The sequence below is a fragment of the Lagenorhynchus albirostris genome, chromosome 14 (genome assembly GCF_949774975.1).
Source record: "Lagenorhynchus albirostris chromosome 14, mLagAlb1.1, whole genome shotgun sequence".
NCBI lineage: Eukaryota > Metazoa > Chordata > Mammalia > Artiodactyla > Delphinidae > Lagenorhynchus > Lagenorhynchus albirostris.
This window is the reverse complement of record NC_083108.1, coordinates 57,874,286-57,895,476: the sequence shown is the minus strand read 5'-3', so window position 1 is coordinate 57,895,476 and position 21,191 is coordinate 57,874,286. Positions and strand designations below refer to the sequence as shown.

The 21,191-nt window shown below is 41.6% G+C and overlaps 1 protein-coding gene across 2 annotated transcripts in view; it reads right to left on the bottom strand.

The window, feature by feature from the left end:
• Window positions 1-21,191, bottom strand: part of PTPRM (protein tyrosine phosphatase receptor type M) — a 753,685-nt gene that overhangs the window by 173,194 nt on the left and 559,300 nt on the right. The gene's annotated exons all lie outside the window — the stretch shown is intronic.

Sequence of the window (21,191 nt, the reverse complement as noted above, 5' to 3'; positions counted from 1 at the left end):
TCCACATGGGGGATGCCCCAGCCTGGCCAGGGGGAGCATGGAGTATAAACTGCTTAGCTTTTTCAAATTAGCATACGAAAAATGAAATCCCTTTATGTGTATGTTTGTGTGCATGTGTGTGTAAAGAAAAGCAGCAGTATTTTACGGCAATCTGTGCTGTACACAAGGATTCTGATAAATGGCTCGTGTTATGTAATGTCTGCGTGCCCCCCAAAAGGAAGCTGATATGCATACTTGAAGAAAGTAAGTTCAGAACCAGCAGAAATACTTTAAAGTTCCTGAAATCATCACTCGCAGTTTCCACATTTTCTTGGTCTTGTTTTTCCCTCCCTCTCCCGTCTCTGATCTCCTTCTTCCCCTTTAAGTCACACTGTTTCTTTAACAATTTCGTATCAAAATGTGCAGCTCTTCTCAAGAGTAATATAATCATCATACCATGTAATGCTTCCTCAATGCAGCACAAGATGAGATATAAAATAGATAACCAACAAGGACTCACTGTAGAGAACAGGGAACTCTACTCAATATTCTGTAATAATCTATAAGGGAAAAGAATCTGAAAAAGAAAGTATATATGTATGTATAACTGAATCACTGTGCTGTACACCTGAAACTAACATGACATTGTAAATCAACTATTCTTCAATCAAACAACAACAGAAAAACACCGAGCTGAGGAATGACACCTTCACTGGAAGCAAGGCAGGCTTCACGCACCCTGTTAGGCTGCGCACGGCTGACCATCAGGTGAGGATTCCCTGCTCAGCACCCCTTCCACACCCTCAGCTGCAAAGAAACCCTGGCTTTGATCATTGATGGAGACTCTTCCTCTTCCTGAATCCTAAGAACTCAGAGTCAGAGCTCTTTTCCCCAGGATAGGCTCCCAGCGACCTGGACCCTGCTTACTCTTTGGAGAGGCTTACGTCAGGGTTCCAGGTAAGATGGACCAAGAGAAACACAAGGGCGGGGCCGCTGCTCAAGGCGTATCCTCTAAACCCGCAGAAAACTCTGACAAAATGATGAAAGTGGAAGACAGAGAAAAATGAGAGCCCGAAAATTTCCTTCCCATTGAGCATCTCACGGCCCCTGTGCCCTGGCTCCCCGAGTCCCCCCAAAGTGCATCGGTTAATCGGCTGTTTATTTGAAACCGTCCACAGAAGTTAATAGACAGTTATCAGTTAATTGAGTGCAGGGTCTCCTCATTCATCTTGCCGATTCAGTCTAACCCCCTTCATCTTCCTCTAAACAGTCGCTGCTGCAAGAAAGGCCTGAGAACAACGGGAAGCTAATAGTTTAACTGTTCCTCTAAATTTGTTTGACAAAACTGACATTTAGTGTGTTCTGCCGCTTGTAGGTAATCTGCAATTTACCCCTGGGCGCATGGTGGATGCCCGTTTTATTTACCTCTCATAGTTAAAAGCCTAATTAATATTCCGCCCTGTAACAAAGATTAGAGATTTGACAAACATTGTAATTTAAATTCTCCATTATAGCAAACATTAAAATCAAACATCTTCCACACAGCCCATTGCATAAAGGACACGTGTAGCTGTAATTTAACTTTTTAGTTTTTAATACCAGAAACTAATTTCTGCTGTCAGTTTAATGAGCTGGAAAACACAAATCTTGCTGCTCTCCGTGTGGGCACAGACTGTGAGAGATGAACCGAGGGGAGGGAGCACAGTGATGTCTTTCAAAACATATTTCTAAATGCGCCAAGCAAATGGTAGGCATGTAATCTCATCAATTCAATGGGATGCTGTGGGTTCCTGAAACCATTTTGAAGCTTAAAAAATAGCTGCAAAAATAAAACATTTCAAGAGAGAAATAAAGAAATTACTCTGGTATTTTCTAAAGTAAAGGTGTGTCTGCTGAAGGGATATAGGAGAATATATGCAGATACTGACCACAAGCAAAACAAAACAACAAGTGAAGCCACCCGCAGTCCTGCAAACTGAGACTCTAAGGGACAAGGTGGTCATTCTGACGTCTATCACTGATGCAGAGTACTTTCCAGAATACTAACGGTGGAACAAGGTAGCCAACGGCTTGAGGAGTCCTCAAAGAAACTGTTCTAATTCCTGCTAATTTTCACTGGACACTCAGCTTCATAAATTTTATGTGACTGATTAAAATTATTGCATGTAGAATACCTTCAGGCAGCTGAAATGGCTCATTAAACAAGGAAGCTTGCTGGGAATTATCAGTAACATAACAACTTTGTACACTGTGAATCTGATGTCTTTAGAAAGAACAGAGGAGGACTGTTTAAGTCCCGCGCCCACTTTGGAGCTGGGCTCAAGGGAGAAGGGAAGAAACGCCTTGATCTTAAAGAGGCTCTGGCTACTCCGGCTCTTCCTACCTGATACTCAGAAACCCACTGACTTGCCGACCTGTGCAGAGACGTCATTAGTCACTGCCAGCTTCAATCTGCTTCAGTTATTTTACATTCTAATCCCAGGAGGAAACGTACTCTCTGCTGCAATTTCAGGCTAAACCAAAGATAAACGGATTCACTTTAGAAATCGACAAGCCAGCATGTCCCAGTTTATACTAACATCTCGCAACACAGAGAAAAGTATGTGTAAATATTATTAACCTTGCCACAGTCTTAAATGAAAGAGGTAGATATTGGCAAGGCAGAAGGTTTCCAAGTGGCCTAAGAGTCAAACATTCTCCGCAAAGCTGTGTCCATCAGCAACATGGTTGGTTCCAGAGGGAAACACGACCTGTTCTTTCCACAACAGATATACACCAGCCCTCCTAATCCATTTTCCAGAGAGAAGTCAGCTATTCTCCGGAGCATCCCATGTCAGCTGCTGTGGAGGAGTTCCTTGATAACTCTTGATGGACATCAACAGTATATTGGTTTATAATATTTGAAATAAAAATCTTTGCCAGCTCTTTGCAAAAAAAAGAGCAACCACTCCTACAAAATGCCTGTAATTGCCCTGAAAATACTTAGGCATGCTCTTGGAAACAATATGTCACCGTATGACTCAGAGACTGTTTATAAACCGGTTGGGCAAAAAATTAAATCAAAACATACCTGGTATTTAAAAAAAAACATTTTGGAAAAGAGTAACCAAATGAGAGATCTGGCCTTTCAGAAAACAAAACAAAACAGAACAAAACAAACAATCCCCCTGAAAACCCATAAAAGTGAAAACACGCTAAAACAAGTATATTATCAACATGATTACATTGAATCAGAGGAAAAGTCTCAGAAAGAAATAAATCAGCAGAATATGTTTTCTTTACCTTATAGGATATTCTGAGAGTATTAATAATAGTTTTTACATATCTGAACTATTATTGTTCTGTGTAGATATGACTGTCTATGGTTCTAGAAATAATGTGTTATTTATTTTTTGAGATTTAATTAATCTCAGTAGGGTACCATGATCTCTTTTCAACCACAAATTCTCTCTATGCAAAACTGTAGTGCACATAAATTTATATCTTCAAAAATCTGACATCATTGGGGGAATTTCAGATACAGAGTATATGAATGGCCAGACAATTCTATTGGGAATCAGTAAAAAGAGATCTTTTCAGAAAGAGAAAACCAAGGTAAAGTTAAAGATGGAACAGAAATAGGGGTTTTTGCAATAAAACCCGTCAACATGAAGGAAAATGAGGAAGAAAGCAGGGCCACAGAAAGGCACGCTCCTGTGAGGAGGAACCCTTGGCATGTGCTTCAACTGAGGCCAACCACAGTTCCTGGGAGAAGGGAGAGGTTCCGTGAAATATGCCCTGGAGGTTACAGAAAGGTCACTCCAAGCCTTTCTCACTCAAAGCAGGCAAGTTACTCTGCATCCAGGGAACCAAATAAGAAGCACAAGGTAGGACTTGAGAAAAGAATCAAAATAAGGAGAGAATAATTGAGCCTTAAAATCAGAAAGGCTTTGAACAATTGTCTATACAGCCAGACACATGAGACAATGCCTCTTAAAGTGCGTATTTCCTGAAATAATGGAAAATGCTTCTATAAGTATCTTCCCCAAATTTTGAGAATGGCAGATCTTGAAAAGTTTCTACCAAGCAAGAGATGGTAAATGACAATTATTGCATAATATTGGTTATTACTATTTTAAAATATGATTATGCAGTTGATGGCCCATTTATGTGGTGCTTCATCATTATTGTATCATAGACTGGAAACAGAACTCTTTTTTTTTTTTTTTTTTTTTGCGGTACGTGGGCCTCTCACTGTTGTGGCCTCTACCGTTGCAGAGCACAGGCTCCAGACGCGCAGGCTCAGCGGCCATGGCTCACGGGCCCAGCCGCTCCGCGGCATGTGGGATCTTCCCAGATCGGGGCACGAACCCGTGTCCCCTGCATCGGCAGGCGGACTCTCAACAACTGCACCACCAGGGAAGCCCGAAACAGAACTCTTTTAGGGATGTCATAAGTCACCTCTTTCCACTGCTTCCCATCTTGCTCCTCAGCCATGAGTTTTCCTAATACACGATTTTTCAGAAACCCAGTTCTGGAGATATACTTTTAGAGTATAACTTTCAAATTTCATCCTATTCATTGGCATTGAGGAGGAGGTCAAAATGGTGCTAGTCACAGAAAATCAAGCTTGGTCCTATGGAAAAATGTATTTAATTCATTAACATGGATGTTCTGAATTTCATATGAAAAATACCAACTAATTATTGAAAACTTTTCAAAGTCTGGATTTAAAAGTTCAAGAGACAGAGTTACTGTGGGTAAGAAGAAAATTCGTCAGTTGATAAAGAAAACAGAATGCTAAGAAATACAAAATTATCACTTAATGCAATCTGCATTTTCTTTGCCATCAGGGATAATCAAATCTCTTAACAAGAATTTAATAATGAAACTGGAAACGACCATTGCTCACGCTTTCAGAGCTGTGGTTCAGAAACTGCTATCTAATGTTATTGTTGACCAATATTGTCCCTGGGTCACGACAAAGGCACCACCTAACAGAAGCAGACCCTTTATAAGACCCTTTCTTATAGGGGCCCAGGGGCCGTAATTTCATCCAGTGACCACAGTGACACCTACTTTGTGCATTACTAAGAACTTCTGCATGCCTTTCATGAAAGGCTGAACTCATAGGATCCGGGCTCCTGGTGACCAACTGCCACCATCCCCAAGCTCTATGGGTGCAGGAGGGGCCTGGCATTTCAAATGTGGGAGAATCCCAGTGGCTCTGGGAATTCCTTCAGTCTCCACCATTTTCTGGGCCTGAATTTATAGTGGGATATGACTAATCCCCATTTCAAAGTGTAACCCAGTCCAAAGTAGCATAAACTGGGGTGACATACACCTGAATCCCAGGACTCTTTTGTTGATGACCACTGTCATTTGTGAAGAAGCAAAAGAACACTGACAAGGAGTCTGTCTTACGAAATTTCCTGTCAGGGGCCTGCCATAGGAGGCGTGCTTAATGAACGCTCCGTGAACGTGGATCTGACCGTCCTGTTTCATGTTGGACACAGCCTCATGTGTATTAAGGCTTGCTGGAGGCCAAGAGTAATCATCAACCATTCTCTGTCCTATTACCCCGTTTCAATTTTCTGCATAGCACACACTACTCTCTTATATTTCTTTTATACCCTCGTTTCTTTTAAGTTGCCGGCCAGCACTAGAATGCGTGTTCATCTGTCTTGCTCATCCTGGAGTCCTGGGCCCTACTACAGGGTAGGCACTCAGTAATCACTGGTGGGATGAAGGACGGAAGGAGACAGGTGCCACTCTGACAACCCTCTTCCTCTGTGTGTTCACAATCCACTCATCTACGGCTTAACACTGTCTCATCGATGGGTTCCTTGAAACACCTGCTGTAAACATGCCAATGGAGCTGCCCCCACCCACAACTTATGCTTCTGCCCCAGGGAGGTGTGTTCAGTCTCCCTTTCCAATGAACCTTCTCTGGCCCATAGGGTTTTTGTAAGTGGGATTTTTTTAGGTTTGTAATTAATCAGGAGCTGTGCTGACTGGTACAGCGCCCTGCACCGTCTTGGGTGTGAGCTTTCACAACTCTGTCATCAGCGGGCTGCAGGTACAGGAGTACGTGCTCATGTTACCATGACACCCTGAAGCCTGTTGAGTTTCACTATGCTGAGCCTTACCATAGTAAGCATTTAAGAAAACATTTACGTGCGAGGACTGTCCTCACAGAATATACTTAGCATAAGGGAGCTCTGTTGTCTTTGTGATTCAATAGTTCAGAACAAAAACTTCAAAACCCCATGGAAACGTTCAGGATTCACGACCAATAGGTCAGGGCGCCAAGCCCTGTTAAGCTCTGTCATGTTGTTCTTAATATCGGCGTGTGTTATCTGCTGGGGACCCACACGAAACACTAGAGCTTCGGGTCTTGCATTTTCAAGTTGGCCTTCTGGAGTGCTGGCAGATGGAGTAGCATGAAGGTCAGAAGGTGAGGGATTATCCTGGAAATGGCTGGGAAGGATGCTCAGGAGGTCAGAGAAAGGAGGCTGGGGTGAAGGTGGTGGTAGGTGGGCAGAGGGGGAAAGACAAACGATGTATTTCTGTTCTGTATTTATGAGACGGTCATGTTAGTTAAAAATCTTATATATATAGAATTTACACAATCAGTTTTTGTATGCAAATTACATATAACAAATTATAAATACACACAAATACATACATGTACTGGGGAGGATGAAGAAGCATTAAATTTGTAATTAAGAAATACAGTAGGTGCTGTCACAATCCTAGATAGTGAAGACTCTAGTTTCCAGGTCTATTAATCAGTGCATTGCCTGCCAACCACACGTCCCTTGTCATCCCTGGGGGTCCCATTTGCGCTGATGTTCTCTCCGCGCACCTGCCCATCTGTTCATTCCCATTCATTCTTGATGACTTCCTCTCTAAAGTGGTTCCTGGTGCTCCGGCCCTGGCACAGGTGACCCTCCTCCTCCGGGAACGTCCCCACTGCCTCTTCCGTGGTCCCCTTTTGTAGACCTGATCCCTTGGTTTTTATGACACTTTTCTTTACGAGACTGCCTTGTTTGTGATGACAGTTTCTTCTTTTCTTAAATCTTTGCCTATTTATTCAGCAAGCTTTTTATATCTTCTCGTGTCCTCACTTCTCTTCTGACCCAGGTCATGTCCCTTGGGAGTCATGACAGTGACCTCAGCACCTCATCTCCCTGGTTCTCCCAGCACAGCAATGACACTCCAGTCTGTCTCTGTCTTCACGTGGCATCTTCCAGAGTCTCTTCAGGCTGTCTGCATCCGAATTTCCGCTTTTATAAGGACATCAGTCACATTGGATTAGGGCCCACCCTAATGACTGCATTTTAATCTGATTACCTATACAAAGATCCTATTTCTAAATCAGGTCACATTCTGTGGTCTGGGGAATAATAAAATACTTAGAAATAAACCTAACCAAGAAGGTGAAAAACTTGTATGCAGAAAACTAGAAAACACCCAGGAAAGAAATTAAAGCAGATATGCATAAATTGAAAGACATCCCATGTTCATGGACGGGAAGAACTAATATTGTTAAATGACCACACTATCATGGTCTGGTTTTAGCACAGTGGCCACGTTCAGTCTTTTAAAAGGAACTGAAGAGAAGTATAGAAAATGCTTCTGTTCTAAAACAGAAATCTGATTACCACTCTGTTTGCAAGACTAGCCTCTTGCAACTTCCCTCCCTCCCCTCCACTCCCTGGCTACCTCCCAGTTTTATTTTCCTCCGTTTTACAGATAAGTTACTTATTTCCTTTGTGGTCTGTCTCTTCCCATCAGAAGGCAAGCTCCACAAGAGAAGAAATTTTGTTGATTCCTTTCTGCAGAACTTAGAACGCTGCTCACAGCTGCTCATTTGGCATCTGCTACATGAATGAAGAGGCCCATATTCAGTGTCTACATAAGTACTAGCCAATGTGAGTGTGTTTACTGGAGGACTGAAATAACTCACTTGCACTGTAAACGGGCTGTATACTGAAGCAGGTGGCTGCACACGTGGCCATACGCGAGTCTAGACCAGCAGGAGTGTGAATGGACCTTGTCCTGTGATTGTGCTGTTGACAGGGCCCCTCACTGTGGTACTAACTCTACCCGTTTCATGTGAACTTGGGCCTTCGTGTTTTTCCTCTCAGACATAACGCTTAAGGTTTTTAGACATAATATCTAATTTCTGAGTGTCTGTTGATCAAGTACCCAAGTGTTTCTCTCAAATTGCCAAATACTTTTTAAAAGTGATAGTCTTTACTATGAATTTTAGTATTTGTTGTGAAATCTGGAAGACCAAATAATGGTACAAATACTAGAATTAATTCTATTGTGTTCTTCATGACCAATTTATTATTTATACACATTTTCTAGAGCAGAAATTGTGTTTCATCCTAAGGTTTTCACTATCCTTTAGTTTTTACCTATTTGAACTTTTAAAATTGTGTTTAATTTGGCAACATGCATAGTAATCATTAATTAGGGTCTTTTTTACTCCTTTATAACAAACATTTAGGTGTTTTTCAAGCAAATGGTAGAATTTCAACTAAAAGAGCCCCTACAGAGATGTTCACTCATCCGTCATCTAGAATTTTGCTGATATTCAACCGTGACGATTTAGAAGAAACCAATGTCTCTGAAATATAGGCCAGAATCACTTCTCTGGTCACTGGTGTTGTCACACCCCTGAGATGTGACCATGCCAGGCTGACATACTGGCAGGTCAGGCCGAAAAGGACCCTGAAAAGGACACTTAGTTCTTAAGACTTACAAAGTCATTTGAACGTATTTTGTGTGTAAACTCACGACAAGAAGCTTCTTAGAATAATTCCCACCTTTACTACACAAGATGGGTGCCATTATAGCTCTTCCTATTCTCTGTTATGTTTTATTTATTTTAAACGGTGCCGGTTCTTATTAATCTTGTACATCAATTCCCACCCTATTCTGACTCTCACTAATGTTTTTGGCCCGGGTGTGTAACCCAGCTCTGCTTAGGTCCTCTGTAGCCCCTAGACTGTGGACGATACCCTAACTTTCCTCAGCAGAGTCTCCACTAAAACATTTTTCTCAGCCTTACAATATACTAGTGCACACACACACCAACACACACACAGACACACACACTTTTGTTATTCAGCAACTTCATTTCACTAGCTGGTCAAAGGATTCACACTGGCATTTACTGATTTATGAAATCCTCTCTTTGAGACTTTACCCTAACTACCTATTTGTCCTGTTTCAATAAATTAAGTGGAAGTTTAACATATTTTTTCTAAAAATAATTCATTTTCAATTGGACAAAATCTGTAAATAGAGAGAAGGTTAAAGAAAATACAACCACTTATAATTTTACCCCTTGGAATAATAATTGCTAACAGTTCAGGATACTTTAATCCAGTCTTTATTTTTTACACATATTACGTTTTTTAAAATTTGGATTTTTCTGTACTACTTATTTCTATGACTTCCAAATGTCATTAAAATTTTTTTGAAAACATAGGTTTTAATGACTAAACAATACTTAATCAAAATGACATTAATAATGTCTTTTGGTAATTTAGCTAGCTTCTAAATCTTTTACTGTCACAGATAATACTGTGGTGACTATTCTTATCAATAAATCTGAAAATTCCCTTTGAAAAAATTCTCAGTGGTCAGATGAATGGATAAAGAAGATGTAAAAAGAAACGAAATTGAGATATTTGTAGTGAGGTGGATGGACCCAGAGACTGTCATACAGAGTGAAGTAAGTCAGAAAAAGAAAAACAAATACCGTATGCTAACACATATATATGGAACCTAAAAAGAAAGGTTCTGAAGAACCTAGGGGCAGGACAGGAATAAAGATGCAGATGTAGAGAATGAACCTGAGGACATGGGGGGGGGGGACGGTAAGCTGGGACGAAGTGAGAGAGTGGCATTGACATATATACACTACCAAATGTAAAACAGATAGCTAGTGGGAAGCAGCTGCATAGAACAGGGAGATCAGCTCGGGGCTTTGTGACCATCTAGAGGGGCAGGATAGGGAGGGTGGGAGGGAGACACAAGAGGGAGGAGATATGGGGATATATGTATATGTATAGCTGATTCACTTTGTTATAAAGCAGAAACTAACACACCATTGTAAAGCAATTATACTCTAATAAAGATGTTAAAAAAATTCTCAGTGGTATTGGATTAATGGGCATGTCCATTTAAAATAGCAGTGTTACAAACTATAAATGGCTTTTTAAAAATGTATACCAATTTCTATTCTCACCAGAAAATGCATGAGGAGGCCCTTCTCACTATACCCTACTGGCTTTTAAAAGCAGCTGTCAATTTGATGTGAAAAACATAGTATTTTACTTTCTAAGTTTACATTTCATTGCTTATTAATGAATGAACAGCTTTTAATGCATACATTGATCGTTTGCACTTCCCCTTCTATAAACTGACTATTCATATCCTTTGCCTATTTTTCTATTAAAATCTTAGTGCACCATTCATGGATTTGAATGGATTGCATTAAGAGCAGCAGCCATTTGTTACAAAATGTTCAGCCTGTTTGGAAGTCTTTTGTTGCCTCCACTGTTCTCTCATTTCATTGTGCATGTGCTCTCTCCTCTCCCTACGACAGCTCATTCTTTCCCACCCTTCAAGGCTGGGTTCCTTGATGCATCTAATCTTTTGGTTCATGGTGATGTCACTTTTCTCTGAACTCCAAAGCAGTAATTATCCTGACCTCATCCTGTCTCATTTGATTAATTACCTTTCAATATGTATAACGTCTTACGAGATTCTTGAGGCAAAAAACATTTCTCATACTTCACAGGCTTAGCACGTTGCCACTAAACGATAGTGATTCAAATCACTGGGCACGCCAAACATAACACAATACAAACAAAAAAACCAACAAAAAAACCACTGATTTTAAAAATATTTGCAATTTTTCTCTTCCTGAAATATATTTTCCCAAAGAAGGAAAATGTCATCAGATATAAACAACTCTTAGATAATAGAAATTCATTATGTGTCTAGATGAGATTATTTCATATTACATAGTACAAGCTGACATTACATCTTGAGATGAACAAGTAAGTAATTATGCATGAAAGCTAGCCGTGTGGAAATGGAAATATTTTTGGCGGACACGATATCTACTGAACACAGTGATGTGTCAAATTATTTTTATAACTGAAGCATAATGTATCATCCCAAATATAACTACATAGATCATCCTGACTTACGATAGGGTTACGTCCCGATAAACCCATCATAAGTTGAAACTATCCTAAGTCGAAGACATATTTAATACGTGTAACCTACCAAACATCAGCCTACCTTAAATGATCTGAGAACTCTTAAATTAGCCTGCAGTTGAGCAAAATCCTCTAACACAAAGCCTGTGTTATAATAAAGTGTTGAGTATCTCATGTAATTTATTGAATATTGCACTGAAAGTGAAAAACAGAATGGTTGTCTGGGTACAGAATGTTTCTAAGTGTATCAGTTATTTTCCCTCTGGACCATGTGGCTGACTGGGAACTGCCCAGCATCACGAGAAAGGATCATACTCCATATCGCTAGCCCAGGAAAGATATTCAAAATTCCAAGTATTTTCTACTGATTGCTTTCGTACTATTGTAAGGTCAAAAAACTTTAAGTCCAACTGTTCTAAGTTGGGGACTCTCTGTCTATGGATCAGAGCAATATATTGCTGCATGTATTCTAAAATGCCAAAATACTGAAAATTATAAAGCATGTAACCAATTAAACATAAAGAATAAAGAAAGCAGATCCAAAGAACTTAGTGTAGTTGATTCTTGGTAATGGAAACCATATGCATGTTTGGTAAACATTTCTAAAAATGAAATCATATAAACATAACCTAAGGTTACACATGCATATAGGACTAATAGGGATGCTAGTCTGGCGAACCCCCCCCCGCCCAAGGTCGCCTAATGGAATTTTTTTTTTTCTATCAAATGATTAAACTTGATATATTTTCCTTTCATGGACAGAAACAGAATTTATAGCTGTGAGAAATCATGGTTTCTTTGCGTACTAAGTGCAGAGTTCTGAAAGCTTCCTACTAACTAAATGGCTTAATATTTTCGCTTTGAACTTTATATCAACATTCTTAATTTTTTTTATGGTGAACGTATTTTCTTCCCAAGGCTAGCTAGCATGGTTATCTAATTGTCAAGCAAATTAGATAAACTGAAATCATTTAGCCACACAAGATTTTGGCTGCTAACGATGAAGAGCAACTCTATTAAAAAAAAAACCCTAAGCGCACAACAGCAACTTAAGCAGTAAAGTATCATTTTATGTTTGCAAATGCATAGGAAACAAGTAGAATATGGTACATGCTGATAAACCAAATTCTTTCCATACCCTGACCAGAAGAATCACGAAACTCAATACACTGGGCAGAAAACAAGAGGACATAAATTCTTAAAGTTTTCTGGTTCTACGATGGGAAGTATTAGGTTTAAAAAAAAATTTTTTTTTTTAAGTTACCACAGAAGGATTACTTATGAAGAATGCTCTCAATCCAGTCATTTTCTGTATCAAGTCCACACGCAGCTCTGGACAACTCTTAAGTGAAGCAAAGTACAGGTGAAATGGCCCTCCTGTCACCCTGCACACTGATGCTGCCACACATGGAAGTGGCTACAGGCTGTGGCTGGTCCCCTCCCTTCCTCCCCAGAGCTGTAACTGACATTAGGCAGAGGCTTCATGGTTTTTTCTTTCCCCTTTTTTTTTGTATTTTCTAAAACGGCATTGTGCTTTCAAAACAAATCTGCCTTCTATTTGCATATCAATTAAAAAACCTACTGAACTATTTCACTCAACAGCTAAAGGGATTTAAAAAGAAAAGGTCATTTTATTTCAAAATGTTAAGACTCAATTTACCTTCCCACACATTTTGATACACCCATAAAGCAGAGGGTAATATACATCCCAAAGTATGGGAGGCGATGACCAATAAGTAGTGTCATTGAGGGCACTGTTGCTGAGACAGCAAGAAAGGGCACAATACTGACTGCAGTTCTCCTCCCTGTTCACTCTTCTTACGAACAAGAGGCCTACACCCCACAAGTTGGCAACCCTTTTTAGATCATTTGACATCATGTGATTTAAATTTCTTGGGTTCCTTTTTTCAAGAAATAGCAGAGAAACACCTCTTGCAGTGGGCAGGTGGTGTGGTTGAATTCTGCATGTACAGAAGTGGTGACTCCGTGGAGGGCGCGGGAGACCACAGTCAGGATGCTTGCGACCCCACGCTGCTCACTCCCTTTACTTTGCCTCATGGAGTGTAAGAAAAATCTCTTACTTATCAGTAGGAAAGTTAACTTAGAAACTATTTTTCACTCCTTTAGAAGCAGTAAGGAATAACAAGAATGAATCTTTGCAAGTTACGTGTCTGTGCGTGTGTGGTGTGCACACATATGTAATATGTACACTTATTTTGCTGAATCATTGAAAGTTGAAAGACATTATGTCATTTTACCCTTAATACTTAGCATGTATCACCTAAGAACGAGGAATTCTACATAACTACAGTGTTATTACTACTCTCAAGAAATCTAACCATGATACAAAAATATTATCTAATATACATGCATATTACTTCCAAATCATCCCAATAATGTCCTTTACATTTTTTTTTTGCTCGAGAATCAATCAAGGATCATGTATTGCATTTAGTTATCATGCGTCTTTAGTGTCTTGAATCTAGAACAGTCTGAATTTTTTCTTTTCATGATACTGGCCTTTTGAAGAATACAAACCAGTTGTTTTATAAAAACTTCCTGTAACCTATGTGGTTTTTTTTCTAATATGATTTATAAGGAGGAATTCACTCCAAAGTAGTTTGGACCACGCTTCTCTGAGTTCCAGTTATTTTTAAGAGCAAAGAAACTCGGTGAGTGTAAATATATGCAATACCAGTTACATCCTGCTGCCTTCAAAACCTCAGAATGATGCTATACTAGGAGCTGTACCAAATAATTGTATCGGATGGGAGTTCCTGCCTGCATTTCCCCAAGAATCATCCGAACTAGCAGTAATTACATGGATACACATTCAGTTAAATTCACTGTAAGCAAATACATATATTTTATATTTGCAAATTAAAGTGCACATTCATTTTTAGGGGTGATGAATGGGAAGGTAATCACAGCTGTGGGCGTCTGAGCCAAGGTGTGCGGGTCCTTTACCAGGAAGACGAGGCTGCAGGGGCGTGGGTACAGGAGGGAGATGAGCTGTCAGGTGACACTGGGGGGTCTCAGGTACAGAGGAGGGTCTACTGGAATTCTCTGCAGCTTTAATTGTGCTTTAGTAAGAGGAGGGGCTTGCCTAGGAGATGGGGAAGAACAGGATAGCTGAGACAGCGCCAAGGAGAAAAATATGTAAAATCATAGGATGATGGTCTTGGTCTGGGAAGAAATAAAAAGCTGTTAAGAGGCAAAGGTGCCATGAATTACCAGCAGCACGCTCACTGCTGGGGGTTCAGTGAGAGGGCAGATAAATTCTCATCATTTCTAAGAACATAAGAGGAGCGGAAGGAAGAATTAAAAATTGGGCTGAAATCATACATGAACATCTTAAAGGGCAGGGTTACTCTAGATATATACAAATCTGTGTTTTTTGTTTTTGCATATAGACAAATTTCTGGATATGAGCTAAAAAGGAGGTAAAAAAGTGGAGATGCTTAATTAGTGAATGTATGTCCTTCTGTCCTCCTTGGGCCCAAATTAAACACAGAATGAACAGAATATGGTACATATAACACAGAGAGGCATCTCTTTTTTGTAACATCACTTCAAAGTATGTCTATTTACTGTAAAACAGATTTGTATAGCATGAGACCACTAGTCGATGCATGGGAAGGCTGAAAAAAATTAAATGATAATTATTATAATACAGAAAAAAATCAAGAGCAGATGCAGCGGGGGCGGGAGAAGATGAGTTGGCTGGACAGGGGCAGCCTGACCTGATCTCTTTCCCTCAATGTGCCAGATGTCTGAAGGTCAGTGGGCCCAGCATCCTGTTCCTCCAGGTAGGTCCTGGAACACCTGCACCCTCAGATCCTCTTTTGCTGTCATTGCTCCACAACCCGACAGTAATTGGTGAATTTGGAGACGTCAGTCCAGCCAACCCGGTTAAACCCATCATCTTAATGATTTATTTGGAGTTGATTTGGGACTCTGGCAGCTTTCGAAGCTGTCCGTGCTTCGTCCCATCTAAGTGGGCAGCGCTCTGTTCAACAGAGACTACGAGGAAGCAGGCGTCTAAGGGGTATGGCCGCAAGGCCAGGCGGAAAGCACTGGGTCAGTATTCAGAACAACAGAGTGACCCCCTGGACGAACTTACACTTGGACCCTTCCGCTCACCACTTCTGGACCAGCACCGAGCGGGTGTCCAGCACAAGTAGGTGTTGGGTGAACATCTGTTCAATGAGTGATTATTGTAGCTGATCTGTTTTGTGATATATCTGGGGGCATGTCTTTAATTAAGAAGACACAACTCAGGTTAAAATTATGATCCAATTCCTAACAATCAGTAGCAAAATTTTACTTTAGTGAAAGGCACCTATCTTCTGAGTTTGCACCAAAGGAAGTGATCTTCCAACAGACATCCAGTTACTCAAAGTTCTAGAAGCAGACTGTACACGTAGGAAAACGTGGCCAAAGAGCCGGGATGACCTGTTTCCACCCATCAGACTTGGAACCCTCTCATTCTACCAGCCTTCGTCCTGATCCCTAGAGGCTGCAATTCCTGGAATGAGCTTCTAGCCATTGGAGAAATCCTGCCTGCAGTTTCAATGAGCAAGGGTTCACAGCCAAACGCCTTGGCTCTCTATTTTCCCATGATACAGTTAAAGAACATTATCTTGGTCACCAACCATAACAGAAAAGCTAAACTTCATCTTTAATTATGTCTGAACATTTGCCTGTTAGGACTGCTTACACACTGCTCTGTACGGCGTTTTGTATGTGGAGTTAAAGAGAAGATGCTGATGTAACCGAGAACTATATTAGTGAAACCACAGGACAGCATGTGGCCTGATGAATCTTATGAACTCAGCATTAACATACGGCTGGAACATAATGCAGGTTATAAATTTATGAATGTACAACAGTAGCTCCCAATAAACAGAAAAGCTTACTCTTAAGCAACTTCTTAATTCTATTTCCCTTAACCTTAACCTTGTCTTAGGAACAGAAACAGAAGTGCCCAAGTCGTGAGTCATGAAATTTCACAGAGTGATAAAAAGTAACTTTTTTAAAGTTCTTCCTTATCCTTTCATTATAACCACAGCCTTCCGACAATTTAAGCGTTGATTACCACATTAAAATTTATATGTAATCATCAATTGGGTGAATATCCAGGCCGCTTCATAGATGCTTAGCTTAGTGTCAGAGCATGTGTGTCACACACTATTTTCCATAAAAGCATAAATGCGTAAATAGGGACATTATTACCTAAAATAATACATGATAAGAACCTTGAAGAATTCCCCTTATTACTCAAAACATTGCTTAGAGCGAGTAAAGACGACAGTGACTGCAACATTGCCTGATGCCTTGGTGTTCCCTCAAATACTCAAGAAATACTTCTGAGCACCTACAACGTGCAAAAACCATTCTAGTCTTTCAAATCAAACCACAACCAAATACTGTCCTTACCTCAAAGTGCTTGAAATTAGCATTTATTTGGCTTTCTACATGACACACTCCCAATTAACTTAGAGGCAATCAACATTTCGAGTTATTAATGGCCCCTCAGTTTGCCTGTTTCCATATCCTCAGGTCAGATATTCACCAAGGTCAGATACAGATACACTGGGAGCTCTTTCTGTCCCACCACATACCCCATGCAATTCTGAGTTTGAGCGACCACACACCTTCCTGAGTGACATCATGGTTCAGAAGGACAGTGGCTTCTAACCTGAGCTCATGAGAGAGGAGCTGGGACTGGTATGGGAACATGGCAACATCACACTCCATTTGGAAACATCAGCACTGGAGTCCTTCCAACAGACAAATATTTCTCCAAACTACTTTTTGACATAATCTAGTGATCTTTCTTAACATAGTTACTGTCAAATGTAAAAAGCAATCTGAAAGCCAACTACCATGAGAATGCTCTGGTCAACCCCCCACATGGGCACTAATGCTAGATGGCTGGCATTCTAGGCAAATGCTGCATGCAAACAGGAGAGTTTCTGAGCCTTGCAAGACCCAGATGCCGGCGCATCTTTTAGCTGCACAACATTCCCTGCATCAACAGCACTTTTCTTCCAGGAGATAAACACTGTTCATCTCAATTCCTCCTATTCCCATCTCTCTGCAGTAAAAGCACTAAGGAACAGTCATTAGACTTTACCTGAAAAAAGAGACAGTAGCTGAGAGTTTTCGTTACATTACTGGCAAAAACCTTTGACTGATCTCAGGCATCCTAACATAGGCTTACCTGTACATACATCGAGGAAGTAACTGATGTGCAAGGTCCCATCCCAGAGTTCTTAAGAGATGCTGATGCAAGGGAGCCCCGCCAGCCTCCCTGACCACCACTTCTGCCCAGCCCACATTATGGCTCCAATGCTAGAGGACAGCTAAGTCAGTGGAAGCAGAGGCTCCATAATGCTAGAGCGTGAAGACCTTCCTAAAAGACTCCACCAGCTGATCAAAGTGCTCAAGGAAAGGGACCCCTCTAACTAGTAACAAGAGATTACTCAAGCTTAGGGAAGGATCCAGACGTGCCCTTTTTATTTTTTCTCATACGATGTCCAATTGGCTTTATATTTCTTTTTTTACTGTTAGTCTGCCCATTCAAAATGGATCGTCCATGTAGTGCTGGGAGACCCCTCACGTGGGAATAGCCGCTTAGCTTTGTTGAAAGGCTGTCACCACTTAATACCCTCAGGCCACTTTCACGTGTGATGGAGCCACAAAGCAAACACAGACTCCAGCCAGAGCCCAGAATTTGCTGCTGGAGTTCATGTGAAAAGCCTCTGCTGGAGTTCATGTGAAAAGCCTCTGATTTTGGCTTTCCCGGAACACACACAAAAAAGGAAATTCAAAGAGTTGAGAATTTTGACTCGTTTCCACCCTGGCTACTCCGCAGTGCCCCCGGCCAGAGTGTGGATAATCCTGCAGCTCCTGAGAGGTTTATGGGCAGAAACGTGAGAGTCAAGATGAACCGTATTCCAGGTGGAGTCCTGCTCTAGGGGAAAGGAAGTCTCCCGGGAGTATTTCTTTGACTCCCAGAGGGAGGAGTTGTATGCCCGACCCTCCCAATAATAAAAAGGGCTCTTGTAGCTCAGATTTGACGAAACAGAGAAAACAACCCAGTTCCTGGGCTGACTGACACTAGGTCACAGTGAGCATGTGGAGTCCCAGACAGGAGCGCGCAGGACAACACAGTATTTCAAAAGCAAGAAAAGTGAAAAAGCAGCGCGAAATGCCATGAAGAAGTGGATTTCTACATTTACTGTGAACGGACAGGATGTGCTGGGTGGATGCAGCTGTGGCTACGTGCTTTTCCGCTCACACCATGTCCAGAGGCCTGTGATGTAAGTCACTGTGATACTGGGACCACGACAATAAATACGGCCTGATGTAGGAATATGCAGTGCTACCACGGATGGACCAGAGGGTTCTGATCTGTGAGGGGCTGGTTTGTGTGAGGCTGGAGTCCAGCACGCTCCACTGCTGCTCGCATGGGCCCTGAGCACATGCAGAACCTTCCACAGACAGAACTTTCTAAAAGAGACAGAACCTTGAGATTTAAATTTTTCTTGTTTTCCACGTGTTACCTCTTTGTTCTTTTGTTCTTTTTCATATTCTTTTCCATTATGGTTTATCACAGGACATCGAATATAGTTCCCTGTGCTGTACAGTAGGACCTTGTTGTTTATCCAGTCTATATATAATAGTTTGCCTCTGCTAATCCCAAACTCCCAATCCTTCCCTCCCCCACCCCCTCCCCCTTGGCAGCCACAACGTCTGTTCTCTATGTCTATGAATCTGTTTCTGTTTCTGAGATCAGTTCATTTGTGTCCTATTTTATTTTATTTTTATTTATTTATTTATTTTTGCGGTACGCGAGCCTCTCACTGCCATGGCCTCTCCCGTTGCGGACCACAGGCTCCGGACGCGCAGGCTCAGCAGCCATGGCTCACGGGCCCAGCCGCTCCGCGGCATGTGGAATCTTCCTGGACCGGGACACGAACCCGTGTCCCCTGCATCGGCAGGCGGACTCTCAACCACTGCGCCACCAGGGAAGCCCTGTGTCATATTTTAGATTCCACATATAAGTGATATCATATAGTATTTGACTTTCTTATCTCTTTGTTCTAAACAACTTTCTCACACTTATTCCCCCACTATTCTCAAAACCCCTTCAGCTAAAACAATCCGCACACTCGGTCACTGCAAGTCCTCACGTTAACTAGGCCGCCATGATTCAGCTTAAAAGCAGAGAAACTGCCAAAGGGGATCACGGGGATGAGGACAGGAAGACGGGGAAGGGGAGACGCACGGCAGTGTTGGCACCGAATCAAATACTCTAGACATAGTTTGAACTGTGGTGTTTAGACACGTGAAATAACGGGTGAAAGTTGGAAGGATGGAGGCTGGAAGTAAAAGTTGTTGCTTGGCTTCAAAAATGGCCTTTCATAAGGAGGAGGATTTTGGTAGGAGGGTGACACTACAGGGTGTCACTGAGAAAGTATACAATGTCAGTACAAATCTGCCGTCCCAGATCAATACCACTGGGGCTTTTCTTAACACGCATCCAGGAGAACTCGACATGTAAGACCCGATGTGTGTGAAACCACTGCAATCCCCACAGCACTTCTGCAAGACAAGCCAGGGTGCAGACAGTGGGCCCCAGGCTGAGGGCCCTGTCCCTACAGCCCCTGAGCCCCCAAGTTTGGACCAGAGACAGGAGCAGGGCTCTCCCCGCAAACCCTGGCTGCAGCCCTGGTCTCTACCCAGGCATCCCTGGGACCCTCCCTGCTATTCTCATCTTAATCAAGGCAGAAGGCTGCCAGCTGTGCACTCACTCTTGCTCTCTGCCTCCCCCCTGCAAGTGGGGCCCTAATGGTAAGAGTCTGCGCAGGAGGATGCTCTGGGGACGGCATCTGGCCAGGGCCGCAGGTCCGGCACCCTGGGCTGCTTCCACTCAGTACTGCTCACCCCAGCTCGCTGGGGGAAGCAAACCCTTATGCTATCATTTAATCATATATTTTAATGGGCTTTGGGAGTTAAACACATTTTGTTGACAACTTTTATACTGGGAAGAAGAATAAAAATCACACAAAATCAATCTATAAGCATCTGGAAGAGAAAATGCAGCTGTATTACTGTACTATCATTAGTTGATAGCTTTCTTCCCCACGACTTTTTATCTTGAAAATTCCCAAGTCTACAGTAAAGGCAAAAGAACAGTGCATACACTTGCAAACTGCCTCCACCTAGATTGTGCAATTGTGAGCATTTGCTCGCTCCCTCTTTCATTCTCTATCTCTGTATCTAGACCTTATGTAGTTTTACCCCCGAAGCGTTTGATAGCACTTGCACATCCTACACAATCACAACTGAGAAAAACAATGATTCTCTAATGTCATTTAATATGCAGTCTATTCATCCAATAGCCTCAGCTGTTCCCCAAATGCTTTTTTTAAAACTCTGCATCCAGGTTCAGACAGTGCTTTGGGTTATACCCCTTTAGCCTCCTTTAATGAAGAAGTCTCTCTGCTTTTTTTTTTTTTGTTTTTTTAGACAACGTTGACTTTTGAAGAGTCCAAGGCTAGCTTTATTGCAGAACGTCTCACCTGGACAGACATTTCTGGTTGTCCCAGATTAAACGTTTATGTCATAGCTGTACCCTTCTAACTGCATCCCCTCAGAGGGCACATAATGTTCAATTGTGCCACTATCGGCTTTGCTAAATTTGATGAGTAAGATGTGGACTGGCAGACGTTCCCACTGTAAAGGCTAAGTTTTCCTTCAGAATAAAATTATCTGTGAGTGACAAGATTGTGTGAATATTCTCACTCCCAGACTATCTCTCACCCAGGTGTTTTAGCAAACACTGATGATTCTTATCTGAATCAATTACTACACTGGGCTTAGCAAAATGGTGATTTTTCTAATCCTCCCATTTCTACATTTACTCACTGGCATTGCCCTGTAAGGAAAAACTCCCCTTGTCCCCTTCTC